Source organism: Hyperolius riggenbachi, chromosome 2 (assembly GCF_040937935.1).
Source record: "Hyperolius riggenbachi isolate aHypRig1 chromosome 2, aHypRig1.pri, whole genome shotgun sequence".
Classification (NCBI taxonomy): domain Eukaryota; kingdom Metazoa; phylum Chordata; class Amphibia; order Anura; family Hyperoliidae; genus Hyperolius; species Hyperolius riggenbachi.
Genome location: NC_090647.1, coordinates 398,809,421 through 398,834,769, shown reverse-complemented (window position 1 = coordinate 398,834,769; position 25,349 = coordinate 398,809,421). Strand labels below are relative to the sequence as shown.

General features: G+C 41.9%; 1 protein-coding gene across 2 annotated transcripts in view; it reads right to left on the bottom strand.

The window, feature by feature from the left end:
* Positions 1 to 25,349, bottom strand: part of LOC137546849 (C4b-binding protein alpha chain-like) — an 865,201-nt gene that overhangs the window by 815,917 nt on the left and 23,935 nt on the right. The window lies entirely within an intron of this gene.

Sequence of the window (25,349 nt, the reverse complement as noted above, 5' to 3'; positions counted from 1 at the left end):
AAAAAAAAAAAAAGAAGAAGAAGGAGCACCTGTTCCATGGACTTGGTTCTGCCGCAGCTGCCATTTGCCATTTCTGCAGGGACCAGAAGAAGCATGGCGCTCCCCATTGGTTTACAAAAGACTAATGGGAATGCTGCTGCTACAGGGAAAAGTCTCATTGGTTCATGGTGGACAAATAAGAATCCTTTCTGTTGCTAAGTACTATTTACACATTCCAAAAGGGAGACCATGCTTCTTCTGGTCTCTGATCACTTTCATGATAAGCGAGAATGGCAGGGAACGGTACAGCAGACAAGCGGACAGGTGGCGCAGTGAATGGAAATAGCAGGTAATGTGAATAATGCAGCAGAGATTGAGCAGATGCGCTTACTGCACTGTTTCCACATTTGTGGCGTTCGTGGCGCAGTGTGAATCGGGCCTTAGGCCAGAAACCCCAATTTCTAATCGCTAGGGATTTAAAAAAGCTCTTGCTAATGCACTACACATTACATTAGCAAGAGTTTCAAAATCGAAAAGCACTCAGAAAAACGTTCCTAGTGGATTTCTGCCCCTTAAGAGGGTTTCTAACTGCACTGAAATGCTAAGATTATCCCCCCCCCCCCCCCCCCCACCAAAAAACTTGGGACTTACACAGGAAGCCTTTGATACTGACAAGATTATGGGTTCAATTCACTAAAATGGTCGGTAAAGAAAATGTTCAGTAAAATACCGCACTAAGTGTTATGGACTCTTTTTTTCCCTAATTCACAAAGATATCCACACATGCATTAAAAAAGTGGTAATTTACCAACAAACTGCATGACAATCCACAAACATGTTTTGTCGGCTGAAGTCAGCTAATAAAACCCATGCTAAACGTTAAATGTAGTTTTTTCTTTTATTACTGAGACACATTGTTGGCATGCATTTTTAATGTGCCCTGGTGCAAAAAAATAAATAAATAGTGCTCAGTTCACTTCAATCCCTAACCTTAACCCTCAGGGTTCTTTCACACTGGGACTTTGCATCGCATATTTTTAACGCATCTTTACACTAGCTTTATGTAAGTCAAGGGTTTCATTCATATTACCTGCGCTGCGATGTGCCAGAATTTCTCAATCTGACACAGGTCCAGAACTACATTAACGTCCGTTTCCCGCAGTGACGTGCATTGACCAGGAAGTCATGTTAGCCTATGGTGACGCAGATATTTAAAAAAAAAATGTTTGCGGCACCAATGCACGGCGCAGGCGACTTAAAGAGCGCGTCTTTTTAAACCACAATATGACACGTGCCCAGCAGTTATGGTGGACAAAGAAGACAGCGGCATCGACACTTTAATTATTAAAGTCAAGGCTTATCCCGAGCTCTACGATCCAGGACGGAAGTTTTACAAGAAGACAGGCGCCGCAACGCATGCATCTGGGAGAAGACTGCAAAGACTTTTTATTCCAATTTGGATGAACTAACAGAGGAACTAGATAAAAGGTAATGTAGTTATGTTACTGTATTATTTATTATATCTCACATGCGCTACCCATTGTGCATGCAAGTGTAATTTAGAATTATAGTTGTGTGCTTGTTATTGGTTATTTTGTATGTATCCCTTTTAAAAAAAAATTACAACTTTTTTATAGTGGTAGATGCACTTTATAGTTTATTTTATTTTATTTTTTTGAGGCACATTCTCCTCCTCTTCAACCTTGTTCTGGGGACCACAGACAAGTTTCTTTTACAAAAGTTTTAATGATAGAGGTTAATTTAGTCGTTACAAGTATGCAATTTTTACATGGATAAGACAGTAGTATGTATATAGAAGAGTATCGGTAAGATTATTAACAGACAACTGTATTGTGAGTTTAAGAAAGCATACATAGTAATATAGGCTGTATTAATATTTAACCTATTAAACATGAGAGTAAAGAATAATAGTTGAGCACGTCCTCATCGAATAGCAGCATCTATTGGATATTCTAAGCATCTATAAACATTTTAGAAACGGACCAGTCATCCCAGTTATAGTGGAATTTGGGCAAGGTGTGGTGTAGTGAATGATAAATGAGGTCCATAGTCCGAATATCTTCAACTCTAGATATGACTTGGTTAAATGGGGTGTCAGACCCTTTCCAGTTTCTGGCTACCATCCAGAGAACCGAACAGATAAATACATTGTACACTCTTTTCCATTTGCGGGGGATTTCAGAGTTGGGGGCAAGAAGTAGAGCTTGAGAAGGTGTTAGCTTGACCCCTGTTTCTATAAGGGATCGTAAACCAGTCCTGAGTTTATCCCACACGACCGTGATTAAGGGACAATTCCAAAATATGTGCAGTATGGAGCCTTCTGCTTGGCATCCACGAAAGCAGAGTGGGGAGATGGATGGAAAGATTTTATTAAGCTTAAGCGGGGTCCTGTACCATCTAGTGGCAACTTTCAGAGCAGTATCTTTGATTGCTTGAGTTTTTGTGGCTATTTGGAGGTTCTCCCAAATTTTTAACCAGTCTTGGGGTTCAAGTGTGGTTTGGAGTTCTGTTTCCCACTCTAGCATATATTTAGTCTTGGTATCTATATTGTGAGTAATTAGATGGGAATAAATCCGAGAGATAACTCCTGTAGGCTGAGTGTGGGAAAGGAACAAATTTTCATAGAAAGTACGGTTTGTGAGACCCTCAGGACTGGAGGCTTGGGTAAAGAAGTGACGTATTTGTGTGTATGTGAAATATTGGGACCATGGTAGCTCTTTCGTAAACCTTAACATTTCAAAGGGAACAAATTTACCCCCGATCCAGAATCGGTTTGAGTAAGTGATTCCGTTGTTGATCCACCAAGAAAAGGAGGAGCTGTCTCTAAATGCAGGAGCAAAATTGGGGTGTCCAATGAGGGATAACCTAGGAGGTTTGGGTGAGCATAGTTTAAATTTAGATCTATAGGTGTACCAGAGGGCAAGATTTTCATGCACTATGAGATTTTTGCTTTTAAATTCTTTCAGGTGAGAAATCTCCAGATATGAGATAGAGGTGATATTAAAAGGTAATATTGATTCTTTTTCGAAATTCACCCAAAGATTTGTGGACTGGTCATCAAACCAAGAGAGGGATTGAGCAAATCTAGTGGAGAGTAGGTATAGCCATAGATTTGGTGCTCCTACGCCTCCATCTGAAGTTTTACGATATAGGTAAATGTTCTTGAAGCGGGCTGGTTTACCTGTCCATATGTATTTATTGATCAGCCTTTGAAACTTGTTTATAAGGGTGCGACCGGTAAGGCGAAGGTAAGGCTCTCATTAAATATAGTAGTCTGGGTAGGATGACCATTTTGATGGCAGTGATTTTACCTAACCATGGTATTTTGTATGAATTCCAGTCGTTGAGGGTATTCTGCACAGATCTGTATAATGGCAGATAGTTTGCGCTAACTAGGCGGGTATAGTCAGAAGTGAGCTTAATGCCCAGATATGACAACTCAGTAGACACCCATTTAAATTCAAAGTTAGCCTGATAGAGTTTGATTACTTTAGGAGGGAGATTCACTGCCATTGCTTGCGATTTGTGCACATTTACCTCAAGGCCTGATATTCTGCCAAAATGTTCCAACAGCTGGAAAAGTGTTGGCATAGAGGTGATAGGCTGTGTTAAAAATAGCAAAGCATCATCTGCATAAAAAATTGCTTTGTGCTCTTGATTAGCATGAAGATAGCCTTTAACCCTCCTGGCGGTATAAAAAAATACGCCAGGAGGCAGCGCGGCAGTTTTTTTTTTATTTTTTTTTCTATATCATGTAGCGAGCCCAGGGCTCGCTACATGATAGCCGCTGCTCAGCGGCATCCCCCCGCCCTCTTCGATCGCCTTCGGTGATCTCCGATCAGGAAATCCCGTTCAAAGAACGGGATTTCCTGGAGGGCTTCCTCCGTCGCCATGGCGACGGGCGGGATGGCGTCACCGACGTCACTGACGTCGGGACATCATTGGGAGTCCCGGGCCACCCCTCAGCGCTGCCTGGCACTGATTGGCCAGGCAGCGCACGGGGTCTGGGGGGGGGGCCGCGCGCCGCACCGTATAGCGGCGATCGGGCGCGCGGCGGCGGCGATCGGGGTGCTGGCGCAGCTAGCAAAGTGCTAGCTGCGTCCAGCAAAAAAAAAATTAAACAAATCGGCCCAGCAGGGCCTTAGCGGCACCCTCCGGCGGCTTACCCCGAATTACGTTCGGGGTTACCGCCAAGAAGGTTAATGTCAGGGTTGTTCTGGATGGCAAGTGATAATGGCTCTATAGCTAATGAAAATAAGAGGGGGGAAAGGGGGCAGCCTTGCCTAGTCCCTCGCTTAATTGATAGCGGTTCAGATAAAATTCCTGGAATCCTTAATTTAGCTTGTGGGCTGTTGTAAAGAGCTAAAATTGCATTAATAATCAGACCCTGGATACCCATATGGGAGATAATTTTATGTAAAAAGGGCCATGTCACCAAGTCAAATGCTTTGCGTAAATCTAAACTTAAAGAGGAGCTGTTAGGTATAAGGTCTCAGAGAAAATAAACACATATATCAGTAGCTAAAGATTGGCTGTACTTACATTACATATGCATTTCACTGTCCACGTTTGGATTTCACAGAATTTGTATATAGTATATGCAGAGATAGATGCTCCCGACAGCTCATGGCAGGCTCCATGTTTTTCTGTCAAATGTGTCGTCATGTCCTGCCTGCTTCCTGATCACAGAAAAGCTGGTACTAAATAACACAGTGTGCAGTGAATATTAATGAGCCATGTGGCTAGGAACAATAGCTGACTCCTGCAGTGTACTCTGCCCGAGATTTATCAGTGCTACGCGCTGGACTGATTACACAAGCTGCTGTAACGTCTCATTAGCAGCCGAGGGGAGGGCCCCAGAATGCTTTGCAGTTTAGTATGCGGCTTGCGTCCTTATGGGTCTATAACAGCCTTTAAGATAAGCACACATCAAAGGTAACTGAGATTTTTATCTTCACTAATTGCTTTTGGGCTTCCTTCTAAACTGTTTAACACAGGAGAATAGAGGTTTAAATTAGCTTCTGCAGCCTGACAGTTACTCTTTAACATTAAAAATCTCTCATCTGAAAGCTTAGCATCTTGTAGGATATTACAAGCCAATCTAGTGTTATCAATAGTTTGACGTTGGGGTATAAATCCTGATTGTTGTGGCGAAACCAGATATGGGGCTACTAAAGCTAAACGATCAGCCATTATTTTAGAGAAAATTTTAGAGTCGTTGTTGATTAAGGAAATTGGGCGAAAATTTTGGGGTTGGGTATGATCAAGGTGAGGTTTGGGAATTAGTGATACAAAAGCTTGAGTGAGTTCCAGGGGAAATTTAGTGCCCTGGAGAGCAGCATTATACAGAATTTTAAGTTGGGGGATAAGTATCTTGTCAAACGTTTTATAATATAGACCAGAGAAACCGTCTGGGCCTGGTGCTTTGGATTGTTTGAGTGAGGAAATAGCCTTAGAAATTTCAAGGGTGGTAATTGGCTGGTTGAGACCATCAGACTGTTCAGCGGTAAGTTTAGGGATAAAAATAAACAACAAGTGTCAGCGCCAAGGCAGAAGGCGACCGCAGCTGAGAAGGACAATGTCCAAAAGTCCACACAAGCAATGAATATATAAAGTCAGCGCAGGTCTATAGTAATACAGCTTTCATCATTTTTTGGCATACAGGATCTTCGAACAAAAGGGTAAAGAAGCAAGGCTTACCAGATTCCAACAACCCACATTATAAGGTTGTAAACGAGTTTGATAGGTGGTCCGCAGAACTTTCAAATGCTGTCGTTTCACCAGCGATGTTGCACACTACAGATTCCTCCGGAATATAGTAGATATCCTGAGATCGCAGAGACTCACCAAAGGGGAGTCCAGTAGGATAGTGACATGAAAGAGATGTACGGCACATCTAAGTGTAAACCGTCTTTATTACATAACAAGTAAAACAATTAAAAACAAGGATAAAGGAAAACTCACATACGGGGTCCGTGCACTGGGAACCCTGAAAAAGTAGCGCGCATAAAATGGTCAATAGAAGACCTCAAATAAAATGGTGCCGCCTGTCGCCTTCCCGACCGGTTTCGCAATCTTGCGTCATCAGGGGAGAAAGGCGACCAGGCGGCCAGCACCAACTTTATAACATTTTTGAATTAAAAAGTGGGAGTGGTTAGGCTCCACCTTATTCAGACTACACTAGTCAAAGGCAGAAAGCATCAAACATAAAATAAAACATTGTGACAAATTGCATTGTGTCAGAGAGACAGTAGCAAAAGATCTCAGATAGTGTGAATAAAAAGAGGTGAATGCAATATTACCTGCATATTCAATTCGTAGTAGGCTAGTTAAGGCTAAATTAAAAGCTAGATTGATTACTCTGCCCCCTAGGGCATATCTTTCCTATGAAAAAACTTTTCTCTAGCTGAAAAGCAGGCACTTCCTGTACCAGAAGTAGTCACTGGAACTCAGGAAGTAGCCTTGCACTCCACCAGGGTCAAGTGGAGCACAAGTTCTTCCTGTGAAGGGAGAAAAAAAAAATAAAAAAAATCCAATGCGTATGCAATGACGCATACGATCATAGAAACGTAAACAATGAAGCACATAGCAGTGCAGTGCGGCTATAAATATGCATGAAGTGTACTCAGGTGTGCAATGAAAAGCGCGTCTAATGTACTATACTAAGAAGGTGCATAAATTTGTATGCATAGTAAAAACAATGAAATGATAAAACAGCCTCCATGGGAGCTCCAGGGACCTTAAGTAGTGAAAGTGAAGAACATCCATAGTGATCATGCAAGACAGATCCCATAGGTATCCGATAGATGGAAATTGTGCAAAGTTATGCAAATGTATATACACAGCAGTGTAATGCGGCTATGATTACGCATAAAGATTACTTAAGCGTGCCATAAAGAGCACATCTAAAGTGAAAGCGGTCTCTACTACAATGTAGAACACGCATGCGGCGAAGCATAAAACAACAAAAAGCGCACATAGGGACAAAAATCCACTGCGAGCATCTAAACCGACATATGGAACAATAAACAAAAATAATTGATCTTATGCTGCAATAAAGTCGCATTTAGTAAAAAAAAAAAAAAAATGCAATGCGTATGCAGTGACGCATACGATCATAAAAGCGTAAACAATGAAGCACATAGCAGTGCAGTGCGACTATACATATGCATGAAGTGTGCTTAGGTGTGACATGAAAAGCACGTCTAATATACTGTACTAAGAAGGTGCATAAATCTGTATGTATAGTGGAGACAATGAAATGATAGAACAGCCTCCGTGAGAGCTCTGGGGACCTCAAGTGGTGAACGTGAGGAGCTTCCATAGTGACCATGCAAGACTGATCCCATAGGTATCCGATAAATGGAAATTATGCAAAATTATGCAAATTCATATACTCAGCCGTGTAGTGCGGCTATGATTATGCATAGAAAACTCCATGCACCGATAACAGAGGACAACAGACAGCACTCTGTGGAGTAGGGAGCAACAAAGGGAAAAAGAGGGACCACAACCTCCCAATATATCCTATCCAAATTAAGAGGGTATATAAATGTGTATGCTTGGTGAAAAAACAGTGACAGAATAGAACAGCCTCAAACGGAGCTCCGAAGGCATCTAGTGGTGAAATGAGAAACAGTCACAATAATCGTGCAAAACAGGCCCCAAGGGAAACAGTGAAATTTATGCAAAAAATTAAAAATTATTAAAAAATTAAGAATTATTTCTGGTTTGACGGCCAGTACTATCTACAGAAAGTCGGCGTTGCGATGGGCGCGAAGTACGCGCCCAGCCTCGCAAATCTCTTTCTTGCCTGCTGGGAGGAGATCTTCATTAAAACTGATCTTTTTCCTCAATTACTGTTATACAAGAGGTACATAGATGATGTGGTGGTCATCTGGAGGGGGGATTTAAATTCTTTACAACCCTTTATTCAACATATTAATAATAACACGGATAATTTTTGTCTTTAACTGTGTCTGTAGCTCCTCAGAGATACATTTTTTGGATTTAGTGATTTCTCTTGACAACAATCAATTTACTACAAAAACCTTTTTCAAAGAGACTGACAGAAATAGCTTTATTCCTACTACTAGTTGTCACTATCGTCCATGGCTTAAGGGGGTACCTAGGAGTCAATTCCACCGTGTGCGTAGGAATTGCTCCTCCCAAACTGATTATTTTATCCAAAGTGACCTTCTTATCTCTAGATTTAAAGATAAAGGCTACCCGGCCTCAGACCTTGTATCTGTGAGGGATGAGATTGGTCAGGAGGTCCGGTCTTTCACCAAGAGGAATAGAACAGTGGATACTACTAAACAGAATGGCATTAACTTTCTCACTCAATATAATATCCAACACAAAGACATAAAAAAAGTTTTGTACAAGAATTGGCATCTCCTGAGGAGTGATCCAGTGATTGGTCCTATGCTTGCGGACAATCCGTGAGTTATCTTCAGGAGAGCGCCTAATCTTAGAGATCGTCTTGTACATAGCCATATAGATCCACCTAAAACTGCCTCTGCCCATTTATTACCCCTAAAAGGTTTTTTTTCGATGCAAGAAATGCAAAGGTTGTAAGGCTTGCATTAATATGCCCAGAAAAATTACTTCATTTGCTGGGAATGATCACCGAAGTCCCACACTGCAGATTAGACGTCTTTTCACATGCGAAAGCACACATATAGTTTATCTTTTAGAATGTCCCTGTGGACTGAGATATGTAGGTAGAACCACTAGAACCTTTAAAGAAAGATTGGGAGAACACGTCTACCTTATACGTAAAGGGTTTAAGGATCATTCGGTCTCAAAACATTTTGCCCTCCATCACGACAGGAACCCTTCAGGCTTGAAGTTTTGTGTTATCGATGGTACTAAAAGATGCTGGAGGGGACAAAATTTAGAAAGAGATATATCGAGATTAGAAACTGAATGGATCTTTAGACTGAATACCCTCAGTCCAGCTGGTTTGAATATTGAACTGGATGTAAACTGTTTTATCAATAATTCTTAATGCTTTATCATATTTTTTATTTTCCATACATTTGCATGCTTTTTTGTAAGGCCCGCATATACTGGTCAATTTGACTGCATTTTTAATATTTTTTAATAATTTTTAATTTTTTGCATAAATTTCACTGTTTCCCTTGGGGCCTGTTTTGCACGATTATTGTGACTGTTTCTCATTTCACCACTAGATGCCCTCGGAGCTCCGTTTGAGGCTGTTCTATTCTGTCACTGTTTTTTCACCAAGCATACACATTTATATACCCTCTTAATTTGGATAGGATATATTGGGAGGTTGTGGTCCCTCTTTTTCCCTTTGTTGCTCCCTACCCCACAGAGTGCTGTCTGTTGTCCTCTGTTATCGGTGCATGGAGTTTTCTATGCATAATCATAGCCGCACTACACGGCTGAGTATATGAATTTGCATAATTTTGCATAATTTCCATTTATCGGATACCTATGGGATTAGTCTTGCATGGTCACTATGGAAGCTCCTCACGTTCACCACTTGAGGTCCCCAGAGCTCTCACGGAGGCTGTTCTATCATTTCATTGTCTCCACTATACATACAGATTTATGCACCTTCTTAGTACAGTATATTAGACGTGCTTTTCATGTCACACCTAAGCACACTTCATGCATATGTATAGTCGCACTGCACTGCTATGTGCTTCATTGTTTACGCTTTTATGATCGTATGCGTCACTGCATACGCATTGCATTTTTTTTTTTTTTTTTACTAAATGCGACTTTATTGCAGCATAAGATCAATTATTTTTGTTTATTGTTCCATATGTCGGTTTAGATGCTCGCAGTGGATTTTTGTCCCTATGTGCGCTTTTTGTTGTTTTATGCTTCGCCGCATGCGTGTTCTACATTGTAGTAGAGACCGCTTTCACTTTAGATGTGCTCTTTATGGCACGCTTAAGTAATCTTTATGCGTAATCATAGCCGCATTACACTGCTGTGTATATACATTTGCATAACTTTGCACAATTTCCATCTATCGGATACCTATGGGATCTGTCTTGCATGATCACTATGGATGTTCTTCACTTTCACTACTTAAGGTCCCTGGAGCTCCCATGGAGGCTGTTTTATCATTTCATTGTTTTTACTATGCATACAAATTTATGCACCTTCTTAGTATAGTACATTAGACGCGCTTTTCATTGCACACCTGAGTACACTTCATGCATATTTATAGCCGCACTGCACTGCTATGTGCTTCATTGTTTACGTTTCTATGATCGTATGCGTCATTGCATACGCATTGGATTTTTTTTATTTTTTTTTTCTCCCTTCACAGGAAGAACTTGTGCTCCACTTGACCCTGGTGGAGTGCAAGGCTACTTCCTGAGTTCCAGTGACTACTTCTGGTACAGGAAGTGCCTGCTTTTCAGCTAGAGAAAAGTTTTTTCATAGGAAAGATATGCCCTAGGGGGCAGAGTAATCAATCTAGCTTTTAATTTAGCCTTAACTAGCCTACTACGAATTGAATATGCAGGTAATATTGCATTCACCTCTTTTTATTCACACTATCTGAGATCTTTTGCTACTGTCTCTCTGACACAATGCAATTTGTCACAATGTTTTATTTTATGTTTGATGCTTTCTGCCTTTGACTAGTGTAGTCTGAATAAGGTGGAGCCTAACCACTCCCACTTTTTAATTAAAAAAATGTTATAAAGTTGGTGCTGGCCGCCTGGTCGCCTTTCTCCCCTGATGACGCAAGATTGCGAAACCGGTCGGGAAGGCGACAGGCGGCACCATTTTATTTGAGGTCTTCTATTGACCATTTTATGCGCGCTACTTTTTCGGGGTTCCCAGTGCACGGGCCCCGTATGTGAGTTTTCCTTTATCCTTGTTTTTAATTGTTTTACTTGTTATGTAATAAAGACGGTTTACACTTAGATGTGCCGTACATCTCTTTCATGTCACTATCCTACTGGACTCCCCTTTGGTGAGTCTCTGCGATCTCAGGATATCTACTATATTCCGGAGGAATCTGTAGTGTGCAACATCGCTGGTGAAACGACAGCATTTGAAAGTTCTGCGGACCACCTATCAAACTCGTTTACAACCTTATAATGTGGGTTTTTGGAATCTGGTAAGCCTTGCTTCTTTACCCTTTTGTTCGAAGATCCTGTATACAAAAAAATGATGAAAGCTGTATTACTATAGACCTGCGCTGACTTTATATATTCATGGTAAGTTTAGGGATAGGTAAGGAGGCTAGCCAGTCTTCAATTTCATTGGGCTGGCATTTTGAAGAGAAGTCAAATAGTTTCTTATAATAGTCTTCAAAGAGTTTAATTACCTGGGCTGGTCTAGATTCAATAGTACCATGTCTGTTCTGAAGTTTATATATATGGGGAGCTTTCTGGAATTTTTGAAGCTTTCTGGCAAACATGGTGCTAGCCGATTTGCCATATAGTAGAAATTTAGCCCTGGTGAATTTTAGAGCTTTTTCAGTTTTTTCAGATAGTAGATCGTTTAAATGTTGGCGCTTTTCTCTAATGGTAGCTAAGATATCTCTGTCATGTGAAGTGGAGTGGGATTTGTATAGTGCAGAGAGTTCAGAGGTCAAGCGAATAATAGTCGCAAGTCTGGTTCTCTTACGTTGAGAGGCCATTTGAATAATTTTCCCTCTAATAAAGGCCTTATGACAGGCCCAGAGAGTGCCTATGGACACTTCTCCATTGTTATTGAAGATAAAAAATTCCTCAAGTGCTTGATGTAGATCACTCACTATTCCAGCATCTTGGAGAAGGAGATCGTTAAGTCTCCAATTCTCGATCGAGAACGGTGCTCCCAAATTCCTCAAGGTACCACTAACAATCTGATGGTCGGACCATACACAGGGGTGAATCTCTGAGGCAGAGGCATTAGCTAAGAGTATTGGAGAAAGCATTATGTAGTCTAACCTGGCGTAGGTGTTTTGAGGATTGGAATAATACGTGTAGGATTTATCTCCCATGTTAAAGGCTCTCCATAAATCAGTTAGCTGAGAGGAGCGTAAGGCAGTGCTTAAAGATTTGGGAAAGGTTCTACTGCTCTCTGCAAGTCTGCTCCTGTCAGCTAATGGATTGCTGACAGCATTAAGATCCCCAGCAAATATTAGATGAGGAGAGTGAAAAGCCTCCAAACGTTGGAATAGCTCTCTGTAAAAAGTCGCTTGGTTCGTATGTGGTGCATACACATTACATATAGTAATATCTTTTCCTCCCAGAACCCCTTTCAGTATCAGGAACCTGCTCTCTGGATCCTTATAAACCTTGCTACAATCAAACATTACTGAATTTTTTAAGAAGATGGCAACACCACGGGTTTTATTTTGATAAGCAGTGAAATAGGCCTTAGTATATGATTTATCAAAGTAGGAGGGGCAGTGGTCTTTCATAAAGTGTGTTTCTTGCAGGAGTAAATCGTCTGCTTGTAGATGTTTATATTGCTTAAATGCCTTCCTCCTTCTTGTTGGTGAATTTAGGCCTTGCACATTATGTGTAAGGATTGTTAGGGTCATTTAATCAGGATATTATTTATTAGCGTAAGGTAGCTGGAGTAGTGGTGGTGCCATCTTGTGGATCTTATCAGAATTAAATTGAAAAAGTACATGGGAATAACAGACGAGATTATGTTATAAGAGGATGATACTCTAAGACAACTTACGATGAGGACGTGCATCAATAAACTGATAATTAGGCAAGTGTTTAACATTTTAACTGTATCCACTGGACGGTAAGGTAATAAGCTCGAGACATGCAAATAGGATCTCAATAGGGATACCGTATGAAGTGGTAACTCGAAACTGTAATAGTTTTTCAAGTCCAATTTCAACCTTATGGAAAAAATTGTCCTGAAATACAACGACTGGAAGAGCAGTCCCACAGTCGAGGGGGGAACAGCAAAGCTCGGGAGCAAAGCTCGGAAGTTTAGCCTTTAGTAGCAATGAAGTGCAAAGATATAACGGTTAACCTGTGAAATTGGACCGGGAGTCGGGGCCAAAAGTTCGCAAACAGTAAGGTGAGAAGTAAACGTATAAGCGATCTTCAGGTGGGGATTAACATGGTAGTGTTAAGAACTGTGAAGAAAGTTAGTTCCTTATGAGAAAAAAGTATACCTTCACCCCTCTTCTTGCGTCTGAGAGCATGAGGCCTGAGGAGAGTTGCATCTTGCTTGCGTTTTCTTAGAGGTCCAGATAGGTGATAACGGCCGGGAGGATTGCTTTTGGGGAGAGCTGGCAGGGGGTACTTGCAGGCCAAGCTTGCGCAGGAGGCGTGGGCCATCTTCAGGGGAAACGGCAGCATGGTTGACTCCGTTGTGAAGCACAAGAAGTTGAAAGGGAAAGCCCCAGCGATACTTAATTTGTGCTTTGTTAAGCGCAACAGTGATTGCTTTCATCTTACGCCTCTTCTCCAACGTTACGGGGGAGAGATCCTGATAGATTTGAATCTTGTGGCTTTCAAACGTAATATCCGATTTCTGGCGCGCTTTCTGTAGTATTTGCTCTTTAATCAGAAAGTCTTTTAAGCACATTATAATGTCCCTAGGAGGGGATTCAGGGGTCGGCTGAGGTCGCAGAGCTCTATGAACCCTGTCGCAAATGAAGCTTTCAAGGGTTAGCTCAGGTAATAGGAGAGAAAAGATTTGACTTACAGTTGCTGGAAGATCCTGGTAAGTTTCAGGTAGGCCCCTGATGCGCAGGTTATTGCGACGGGTTCTGTTATCAAAGTCCTCGGATTGAGATTGCAATGCCCATACCGACTCTTTAAGGATGTTATGTTCTGCTTTTAACGCTTTGTGCGCAGCCAGAAGTTCGTCGTGCTTCGTTTCTAAGACGTTGGTTCTGTTCCCCAGTGCAGAAATCTCCTGCGTCAAAGAGGCCTCCACACGCCGGAGCTCGGATTGAAATTTTCCTACCAGCTTGCCACACATTCGGTCGAGACTTTCCTCCAGGTCCGATCTGGAGAGGCCTCTTTCCCTCCCCGCCTTAGATTGAGTCCAATCCGGGCCTGACTCAGGTAAAGAATCTAGCGATGGTGCTGGGGAGCCGCGGCCATCTTGAGACATCGTGACAGAGGAGCGCGGCCTAAGTAGGTAATCAGTCACCGGTTTCTGTCTCCCCGATGTTTCGGTCCTTTTTTGCCTCCGGGACATGCACAACAGCTAAGGGAAGGGGCTGCTTGAAATGTCGCTTTCTGTAGGTGCTTCAAAGCCCCAGGATAAGGCTAAATAGAGCCCGTCTCTAGCAGAGCTGCATCAGGCTGCTTCCGCTCTCTAGCGCGCCGCGCATGCGCCCCGACCACAGACAATTTTGTGTAAGGTTCTGACACCTTTGCAGGACCTGTATCTCTGAATTATGCTATTGGTATAGCTGGAGATCTGAAAGAGTCTATTTTTTGCAATTGAATCGCGTACACTCTGAATGTTAGATATGCATATACAATTGTAGTATATTATGAAAGAGATGCAGGTCCTGCAGATTGCCCACATCTTCCAAGCCTCTGACTGCTATTTCTTGTGGTGTTAGATTAGCTGTGAATACATAATGTGCAGGTCATTAGTAAAATTTATAATACACGTCTAATGTATTATAAAAAGTGATTTTAAAAACTGTTTTCAGTGACATTCATCATTCTATGCCTCCTTTTGGGAATGTTTTAAGGTGGATGATCCTATATACTGTGTGGTATATATTTACTCCTATGTGCACAGGAGGGGCGATCTGGATAGGTGGTAAGGATTTGTAGAGACAACAGTTGTATGATGGTGGCGTGGTGTGGCTCTATGATGACCACTCACTGTGGTTAGTAGAATATCTGTGTAGACAGGGATGAGATAGGGACAAGACAAAAGGGGAAGAGCGCACTCAATTTCAAAACAATATAGGCAACAAGCCTCTCCGTGGAATATTCTCACCTCTATAAGTTGCTGACTCGTATGGGGTGGTCAGTGTTAGCGCTTTTGTCTCGTTGTAGGCCAGGGACATAGGCTCTGGATACAGTGTTGCCTTCGCCTGCTGTCTCCTTTTGGTCGCAGGATAACTCTTCCTTGGTACTTCCAAGTGTGGTCTCCAAGCTGGCTGGTACTTGTAGTCCTCCCGATTTGGGGATAGGTGATGGTGAAATGCGCGGAGTAATAAAGCAGAGGGGTGAAGAGGAGGGAATAGATAGTGTGGCACAGGTGACTATGCGCCCAGTGCCCCTTGTAGCAAGGTATATGCAGCCTCTCCTGTGGAACGGCGAGAGTGGTGTCCTGGCTGGTGGGGCACGCTTGTGCATTGTCACTGGCCGCGGGCAGCTATATCATAGCTTTCCCTTCCACATTTGCCCAGCTAGTGACAGCGTACAAGTGTGCCCCACCAGCCAGGACACCACTCTCGCCGTTCCACGGGTGAGGCTGCATAAACCTGGCTATAAGGGGCACTGGGCGCATAGTCACCTGTGCCGCACTACTATCTATTCCCTCTTCACCTCTGTGCTTTATTACTCCGCACATTCCACCATCACCTATCCCCAAACCGGGAAGACTACAAGTACCAGCCAGCTTGGAGACCACACTTGGAAGTACCAAGGAAGAGTTATCCTGTGACCAAAAGGAGACAGCAGGCGAAGGCAACACTGTATCCAGAGCTTATGTCCCTGGCCTACAAAGGGACAAAAGCGCTAACACTGACTAACCCATACGGACGAGTAAGCAACTTATAGAGGTGAGAATATTCCACGGAGAGGCTTGTTGCCTATATTGTCTTGAAATTGAGTGCGCTCTTCCCCTTTTGTCTTGTCCCTACTCCATCCCTGTCTACACAGATATCCTTCTGGAAATGTGGCTGTGATGGGCCCGATTCTTCATCTGGGGGGCTGTCTTGTTAGGTGTCAGGTGGGTTGTCTGTGGGGTTTTCTGGGGGTTGCCAGAAGGGCTGTCTAGAGGGTTTGCGTGGCCCTTCCGTTGAGGCCCATTTGGTCCACCTCGACTCCCCCTTCAGTTTTGGCCTACAAAAGAGAAAGGTTTCATTATCTTTTCATGTGCGACATTATTAATCATTAATGACATACATGTTAAAAACAGTTAATATTGCATTACAACTTACCTGCCCTAGGTAGGTGGCAGGCTTACCCTGCCACCTATACTGGCATACATCTCTAAGTCGAAAAACTGATGTATTATTTCGGTGAAAGAGTGCCTTGTCCTAAAGCGATGGTAGAGGTTGCACTGGAGTGCTTCCAAAATGGGCCTCTTGTGGTAATTTCCACGCAAACCCTCATAGTTTTGCTCAGTCTCTAAAATATAAGATTATTAAAAAAATTAATGCAAGGTACATTGCAGCATTTCATGTTTTTTTTAAGTGAAAATTTTATTTCTCATTTGTCAGTTTAAATTTAATCTATATAATAATGTACTGGCCCTTTAAATGATTTTGCTTAAATATAAACATGTTTGCAGTACTATTTTTTTTCATAATTAAGATGTAATATAGTTCATATGGTCCTAATATTTAACTGGCTCAGTACAAAACAATGTTTATTTTCTTGCACTTTAAAAAAAAAAAAAAAAGGACACTTGCAGACTTAACATATTAGAAACTAGCTGATGGCCCGGCTTTGCTAGAGTATGTATTTGGCTGGTGTTGGCTCCACCCACTTTTTGTAACCCTAACACACAATTACTCAATTACCTAGTTTGTGGTCATTGGCATCAAAAATTTGCATTGAAATAAAACAAGTCTGATTGGCCGTTTGTGGCTCCACCCCCTTTTCTGAATTTGAACCAGAGTCACCCAATGACCAACTGTACCAGGTTTGAGGATTGTGCCATTAACAGTGCAAGAATGGCAGCAATTAAATATTCCCCTTGAAAATCAATAGGTGAATTTTGATTGGATTTTGTAGGCTCCACCCAGTTTTCTGAATATTAATCTCAGTCACCCAGTGACCAACTGTGCAAAGTTTGTGAACCCTACCATTAACAGTGTAAGAATGGCTGAAGTTTACATTCTCCCAGTGAAATGTGTATGTCTCCACCCACTTTTTGGTTATGGGCATAAAAAGTCTCCTTTATGTCATTCTAGGTTATGTACTATGTGTGTGCCAAATTTCCTTCAAATCCGTTCAGCCGTTGTTGCATGATTGAGTAACAAACATCCAAACTAATGTGATTTTTTAGGAGTGTGGAGGTGCCTACACTTTGTGATGTGCCTTTTTGGATCTCTATTTTTCTATCATAAGTAAGGTTCGCTTATCTAGACTGTGGAATGATGGAATTATTTAGCTGTGTGAATTGTATTTGTGGTGTGAATTTCACTTACTTTAAGTAGGAATTCCCTTTCTGCATCTGAAAAACGTGGAGCAGGCATCTTGTCTTTCTCCTGGGTGTGCCTGGAAACTTCCAGTTCCTTTTGTTGGTAAATGTTTGATAGAATGTCATAAAAGGACAAATATGATCTATTTTTCACAAAATATAATTTTTTTTGGTTTAGTTTTAATCTTGTGGTCATTTTGTAAATTGCTTTTATTATTATTACGGATATTACATTGGTTATGATTGGAATTGACTTGAAAATATATATTTGTTTTGTTTTTCAGTTTGGAAAGTTAAAGAAACATGGCGGGCTGTCAGAGACAACTTTGAAAGGGCAATTAGGAGGGACAAATCTAAACGGGGCTTTGTCTGGAACTTCCTATGTCCATTCAGAGGCATTGTCACAAACACGATGAATCATATAGCTGATTGAACATAACATTTTTGTTTTTATACAAGTTTCACGTACAATTATAGTACATCTGGAGTACACATACATGGTTTTCTAAAATTGTCACTGAAGTGGTACTGCGTTATGATGTTGATGTCATGTTTTTTTCAGTATATCTATAGATTTTTTTTTTATTATTATTGTTTTTTTACACAATTTTTTTTAAGGGTTTTTATTTTTTGCATACATTTATATGCATACTTTAATGTGATTAAACCATATATTTACAGCAAATACATCATAGTAACTTTGCAATCATGCATATATTTACATTGTAATAATTATCATGACTTACAGAATGGCTGAATATGGTGAATTGGTGTACGATGAGACCAAAAAATTATGTTAAGCAAAAATGCACCCAAAAAAAACGTGTGTGCATAAATGAAATAAACAATAAATGCTTCACATGCACCGTGTCAACAATAGTTACATGAAATAATACGAAAAAAGGATTGACTCTTGGGTGCATGTGAAGAATAGAAAAATCTTTAGTATATCAAATGTTAATACAAAATTTTAAAAACCAATAATAAATTGCATTAATGATCTCATACACTGACAATTTAGCAAATCAACCCACTGACTCCAGAGAAAACAGACAAAGGGGCTGCAGTCCCCAAGGTCTAGAAGGTGGAAAACCTCTTGGCCCTGTAAATGCCCTTATATAAAATCAACCTTATCAGCAAGACCACGTATGTCCGATTGTCTGACCACGGACACTGTGCCTAAAGTTGCAACATATGTACTAAATAGCACAAAAGTCCACCGAGAATCCCAGTCGCAGATGTCGGTAATTTGCTTAAAGAGACACTGAAGCGAAAAAAAATATATGATATAGTGAATTGGTTGTGTACTATTAATAATTACTATAAGATTAGCAGCAAAGAAAATATTCTCATACTTTTATTTTCAGGTACCGGTATATAGTGTTTTTTCTAACATTGCATCATTCTATAATATGTGCAGATTACACAACACTCAGCATTCAAAATGAGTCTTTCAGAGCAGTCTGTGAAGTAATGACCTCTCCTCTAGCAGAGGAAAAGTAAATAGTCCAGGAACAGTTGAGATAAAAGTCAGATAATAGCCCTCTCCAGGACTAACTTAGTCGGAGAGCTTAATGGCTTGTTTGCATAGAGATAACAACTGGAGTTTCTCAACTCTTCCTGTACTAGAAACAATTACACTGATGTATCTGATCTTAATGTTTTATTTCTTAGCTGTGCTACACATACAAATCATAATATCATCTTTTTTTTTTCGCTTCAGGGTCTCTTTAAAGTGAACCTCTGGACTAAAAATCTACTCAGCAGAACTGAAAAGGCTTGGTGTTTAACAGTTTCACAGCATCAGAATATTGTTTTTCTTACCAAAGCATCATTTTTAGCTGCATTTTTAGATAAGCTCCACCCATCAAAGAAAAAAAGCCCGGGCTTTTTTTCCCCTGATGCTGTGCAGAGCATGATGGGTTTTCCTATGTTGTTATTCACCTTGCCAAGCAACTGGGAGGGGTGATCAGCACACAGGACAGTTGGAACTGTGTCTCATGCTCCCTGTCACCTCCTTTCAACCAAAAAGATGGCTGCCATCATGAAATCAAACATTAGCATGTTCTTTTAAAACAGGGTGGGTAAGAAATTATATTACCTATTTTAATTAACATAACTAATGTAACTTAATGACAGTATGTTTGTTTAGGCTGAAGTTCCTCTTTAATACAAGTCCAACATGGCAGCCATGAGTAGTTCCATCTGTAATCTATGCACCAGAATATGGTAATTTTCCACAGGCAGACAAGCAAGCCATGCAGGTATTGGTTAGTTGTAACAAGCTCCAAAAAGATGCAAAGCAAGCATAGGGATAGAGATAAAGTATCATGCGCAGGATATAACAGCCATTGAGCAGGCGAGTATTGCAAAGTTCAGAGTCACTCTGTCATATCAAAAGATTGCAGATGGCATTTATCCCCACAGTATTGTTTGTATACAAAAGTCCGCTATGATCCCAATTGCACAGCAATAGCAGTTGAAAACTTGAGTGGTGTGGGAGGTATAGTTATATATAATAGATAACCATTCATGCAGATGCAGTAGGAAGCAGTAGTAAGTTAGTCCAAACATTACCCCTTTGATCAGGCGTCCACGTGGCATGCGGTACAGATGGTGAGCCAGGTAACTCAGGAGGTCTCTGGTGGTCAGTGGATGGTGGGATGCCTATATGTTCAACATGTTTCGCCAAATTGTTCAGGCCTCATCAGGAACTGGCATCCTGAGATCTGTAGTGCTCCTCAAACACGGCGTATTGAAGACGCCATTCAAATACACATTGCGGCCGCTCGTCGCCTCCCCCGCCCCGGCATACGCCCCCAGCCCCATCCCCGCACTTAGCCATTGGCCGACATGCTGAGACGCGCCGTGCGCTCCAAAGCGGCCATTGGCCAACCAGAAGTCCGCGCTCCAAAAACCGGAAGCGCTTCATCCCTTGAAAGCCAATGGCGATGAGCAAGGGGGAGAAGCCGGGCATGCGCGCATGGGGAGGAGAGGAAGCGGCCCGCCCATTGCCTGTAAATCTATATAGCAAATTACATTGGCATAATGACACAATTGTAGATAAAATGCAAAACTGCACAAAAACAGTAATTGAATATAGAACGGAGGTATTAACAATCCATCCATGACGGAATGATGGGGATATTCCGTCCAAAGCTGCACTCACTGTTTAAAGGCACTGCAGCGCAGCTTAATCAACCGCATAGATGGATAACTGTCAATTAACCACTCAGTAAATATAAATTGTCAAATGCACAAAACAAATATATATTATTGCAAAGAACAAAGACAGGTATGTAGAGCAGGGTTCAAAAATAAGTAAAAAGAGGGAACCATATAAGTGTAGGTCCCACTATGAATAATAATCCAAAGTACATGCAGTGAGTATCAATCGCACACAGGGAAGAGTTTGGAACAATCGGATACTCCAGGGAGATCTAATGAGCGAACCGAGACCTATCAATAAACTATTCAGGTAAAAATACCCAGTAGTTTATGCTATCATTGAGTCCATTGTTTCTAGTCGCATCTAGATTAAAACTCAAACGTGACTCTACTTGTAAAAGTTTTTTGTCGTAATTTCCACCTCTAGAGTGTTTGTGCACTCGGTCCAATCCGATAAATCAAATGAATTTTGGATTGCCTCTATGTATTAAATTTACAAGTCTGGAGATAGGTGACTTGAAGTTACAGCACCCAATGTCACTAATATGATCTTTGATTCTCTCCTTAAAGGATCTGTGTCTTTTCCACATAAAAACAGCCACACTAACAGAGGAGTAGATAAAACAACACACTCTGTGTTGCAATTTACAAAAAGTGTCTCAAAGACCATTCCTTGCCATTTGGTAAAGTAATTTGTAAGCCGATTTGTAGGTACTGGCAATACACACAGCCACCGCAGCTGTATGTGCCTCTGGTGGGACAGTGTTGGGATTTCCTGCTGAAATGACGTCACCCTCTCCTTAATGGTCATTGCAAGTCTGAAAGTCGATTGAGGTCTAGTGGGTATAAAGGCCCTCGCCAGAGGGTCACTACCCAAAACGTGCAAGTGGCGTCGGGAAAATTGGGTCCAGCCGGTCAACCAGATCATTATACCTGGTGACCAGCCGCACCTGACCATCCGCGCCACTGTCACCCCCGGCATGAGTATCCCTACTTTTCTTTCTAATCAACTGACCGCGATCTGAATCTCTAGCCCGTTTATAGGCTTTCTTTAGCCACTTGTCTTTATAGCCCCTTTCCCTGAACCGTTCCCGTAGGAGTTTAGCCTCCTTCTCAATAAATCGCATGGTCGGTACAATTCCGCCGTACCCGAAGGTATTGGCCATATGGAATACCCCGTATTATGTGATCGGGTGTGAACTCTCGGCACGCAAAAAAATGCATTCGTCGCCGTGCTCTTTCTATAGAGTTGGGTAGTAATCCAACCCTCATTGTTGGGTTGGGTTGTTGTCATTAATGCGAAGATCGAGAAAGGGGATAGTTTGTCTGTCATATTCTAGGGTAAATTTCAGATTGCGGTAATTTCGGTTCAAATTCCAATAGCATGTCCACGCCCCCTGTCCAGAAAACGAGTATGTCGTCTATGTACCTGTGCCACGATAAAATGTGGCACAGGTACATGACGAGACAATCGCTGCCGAACAATGTGCGTTCCCAAGCGATGGAGCACACATCGTGCCCATCGCTACGCCCTGCACCTGGAGGTAGTGTATCCCTTCAAATATGAAAACATTATTTTGTAAGATGAACATGAGAGACCTCCTGAGTTTCCTGGCCCAATATCTGTACCCCATGCCACGAGGATGCCTGCCTACTGCATCTACATGAACTGTTATCTATTATATATAACTATACCTCCCACACCACTCAAGTTCGCAACTGCTAGTGCTCTGCGATTGGGATCATAGCGGACTTTTGTATACAAACAATACTGTGGGGATAAATGCCATCTGCAATCTTTTGATATGACAGAGTGACTCTGAACTTTGCAATACTCACCTGCTCAATGGCTTTTATATCCTGCGCATGATACTTTATCTCTATGCATGCTTTGTATCCTTTTGGAGCTTGTTACAGCTAATCAATACCTGCATGGCTTGCTTGTCTGCCTGTGGAAAATTATCATATTCTGGTGCATAGATTACAGATGGAACTACTCATGGCTGCCATGTTGGATGTGTATTAAGCTTCCTGGCGTTCTGATTCCCGCAGCCCTGCGGTCGCGGAAACGTTTTTTGTAAAAAAAAAAAAAAAATTCATGTAGCTAGCCTAGCTACATGATTCCCCCCTCCCTGCGGCGTCCCTCCCTACCCTCCGATCTCCGCCGGTACAATGGCCCGCCCGGAAATCCCGTTCTGAATGGGATTTCCTTGAGGGCTTCCCCCGCCGCCATGGCGACGAACGTCGTGATGTCACAGGGAGACCCGATCCTCCCCTCAGCGCTGTCTGGCACTGATTGGCCAGGCAGCGCACGTGGTCTCGGCTAGGGTGGCCCTGTATCACGGCGGGTAGCAGCGGATCGGCAGCGATCGGGTAAGGCACGCAGCAAGCAAAGTGCTTGCTGCGTGGTTAAAAATAAAAAAATTGTTCAAATCGACCCAGTGGGGCCTGAGTGGTGACCTCCATCGTGTCTGGACGAGCCTAGCTCGTCCAGAACGCCAGGGAGGTTAAGGAAATTACCGACATCTGCGACTGGGATTCTCGGTGGACCTTTGTGCTATTTAGTACATATGTTGCAACTTTAGGCACAGTGTCCGTGGTCAATCGGACATGCATGGTCTTGCTGATAAGGTTGATTGTATATAAGGGCATTTACAGGGCCAGGAGGTTTTCCACCTTCTAGACATAGGGGACTGCAGCCCCTTTGTCTGTTTTCTCTGGAGTCAGTGGGTTGATTTGCTAAATTGTCAGTGTATGAGATCATTAATGCAATTTATTATTGGTTTTTAAAATTTTGTATTAACATTTGATATACTAAAGATTTTTCTATTCTTCACATGCACCCAAGAGTCAATCCTCTTTTCATATTATTTCATGTAATAATTATCACACACACTTTTTATATCAAAAAAAGTTAGACCGATAACTCAAAGTAAAGTATAATTCTACTTAAAGAGAATCTGTATTGTTAAAATCGCACAAAAGTAAACATACCAATGTGTTAGGGGACATCTCCTATTCCCCTCTATCACAATTTCACCGCTCCCCGCCGCATTAAAACTCGTCAAAAACAGTTTTAAAAAAAAACAAAATGGCCACCAAAACAGGAAGTAGGTTGATGTACAGTATGTCTACACATAGAAAATACATCCATACACAAGCAGGCTGTATACACCCTTCCTTTTGTATCTCAAGAGATCACTTGTGTGTTTACATTCTGTCCCCTTCAGCTCTCATGCACGGAATACTAGTGACAGGCTGTGAGGCTGATCCTTTCTTCCTGTCTGTAATTCCTCCATATGTGTTAGCCCAGCTCCTTTCACAGCCTAACAGAGGAGGATTTTTATCCAGCTCTCTTCTATCACTGATAAGATAGCAGAGAAGCTGCTGGCTTATGTAAATAACACACACACTGAAGTGTGCATAGAGGGGGAAGTGCATAACAGACCAGCACGGAAGAGTTGGCAACCTTCCAGACACAGGCCGACAAGTCTGACAGGGGAAAGATACATTGATTTATTACAGAGATGGTGATCGTACAAAGAGCTGCAGTAAGCCAGAGCACATTAGAATAGGTTTAGGAACTTGTAGGATGGTAGAAAAAACGTTGTATTTTTTGTTACGGAGTCTCTTTAAAGTTTAGTGTGTTACATGTGTAAAAAAGGTATGCAGTAATGCAGAACACAAATTTGCTTTTTTACAACAGAAAGTATTTACAATAATTCAGGTTGTAGTTAGCTCATTACCCATTGTTGTCTCTGTGAGCTAAATACATCTCCAGATCCGATGGAATGCAATGATGTGTCAGCTTTTAATATTACAGAGCCACAATAATCCAACATCAGTGCATAGCATGGATTAATGTGACTAACTCTGGGTGTTTCAAGTCCTACTCCATAGACTATCCAGCAAGCTTATGGTGAATGAGAACTCAATGGAGTGCGTAAGGGAGCTACAATAGACCAAAAAGCCCACTTAACCACTCTGGCATTCTATTGATTGCACCAGGGTGGCGGTGCAGCAGTATTTTTTGGATTTTTTTTTTTAACTCATGTAGCTAGCCTAATGCTAGCTACAGCATTCCCCCCTCCCTGCCGCATGCCTCCCAACCCTTTCGAACACTGCCGGCACGCGTGCCCATAAGGAAATCCCATTCTGAACAGGATTTCCTTTAGGGCTTACCCCGTCGCCATGGCGACGAACGGAATGACGCCATCGACGGAAGGAATCCCGATCCAACCCTCAGCGCTGCCTGGCACTTAACCACTTTACCCCCCGCGCGTACGTATTTCTCCGCCCCTTTTTCCATCCTTTAAAAACCAGGGACGGAGAAACACGTACTTTCCGCGTTCCCGACGCTGACCGCGCTCCCGCTCGTAAACACGCCGCCCGCCGCTAGTAAACACGCCGCCGCCCGCTCGCCCAGAGATCAATGAACGGGAAAATCCATTCCCGTTCATTGATCTAAGCCCCGCAATGATCAGCTGCTCTCCTATGGGCAGCGCGATCATTGTGAGAAAAAACTCACGTGTCCAGCCTCCTTATTCTTCCTCCAAGCTTCCGGAAGGAAGCTTGGAGGTCGCATTAAAACAAAAAGTTACTGTGGCCATCTTGTGGCCAAATAGTAAACTACACCCTACACATTTTTCACATACAAATAAATGACTTTTACACATAAAATTAACTCATTACCTCCCACACTCCCCATTTTTTTTTTTTTGTAATTAAAAAAAAATTAAAAAATTTACAATTAAAAAAAATACATAAATAGTTACCTTAGGGACTGAACTTTTTAAATATTTATGTCAAGAGGGTATAACACTGTTACTTTATAAACTATGGGCTCGTAATTAGGGATGGACGCAAAACTGAAA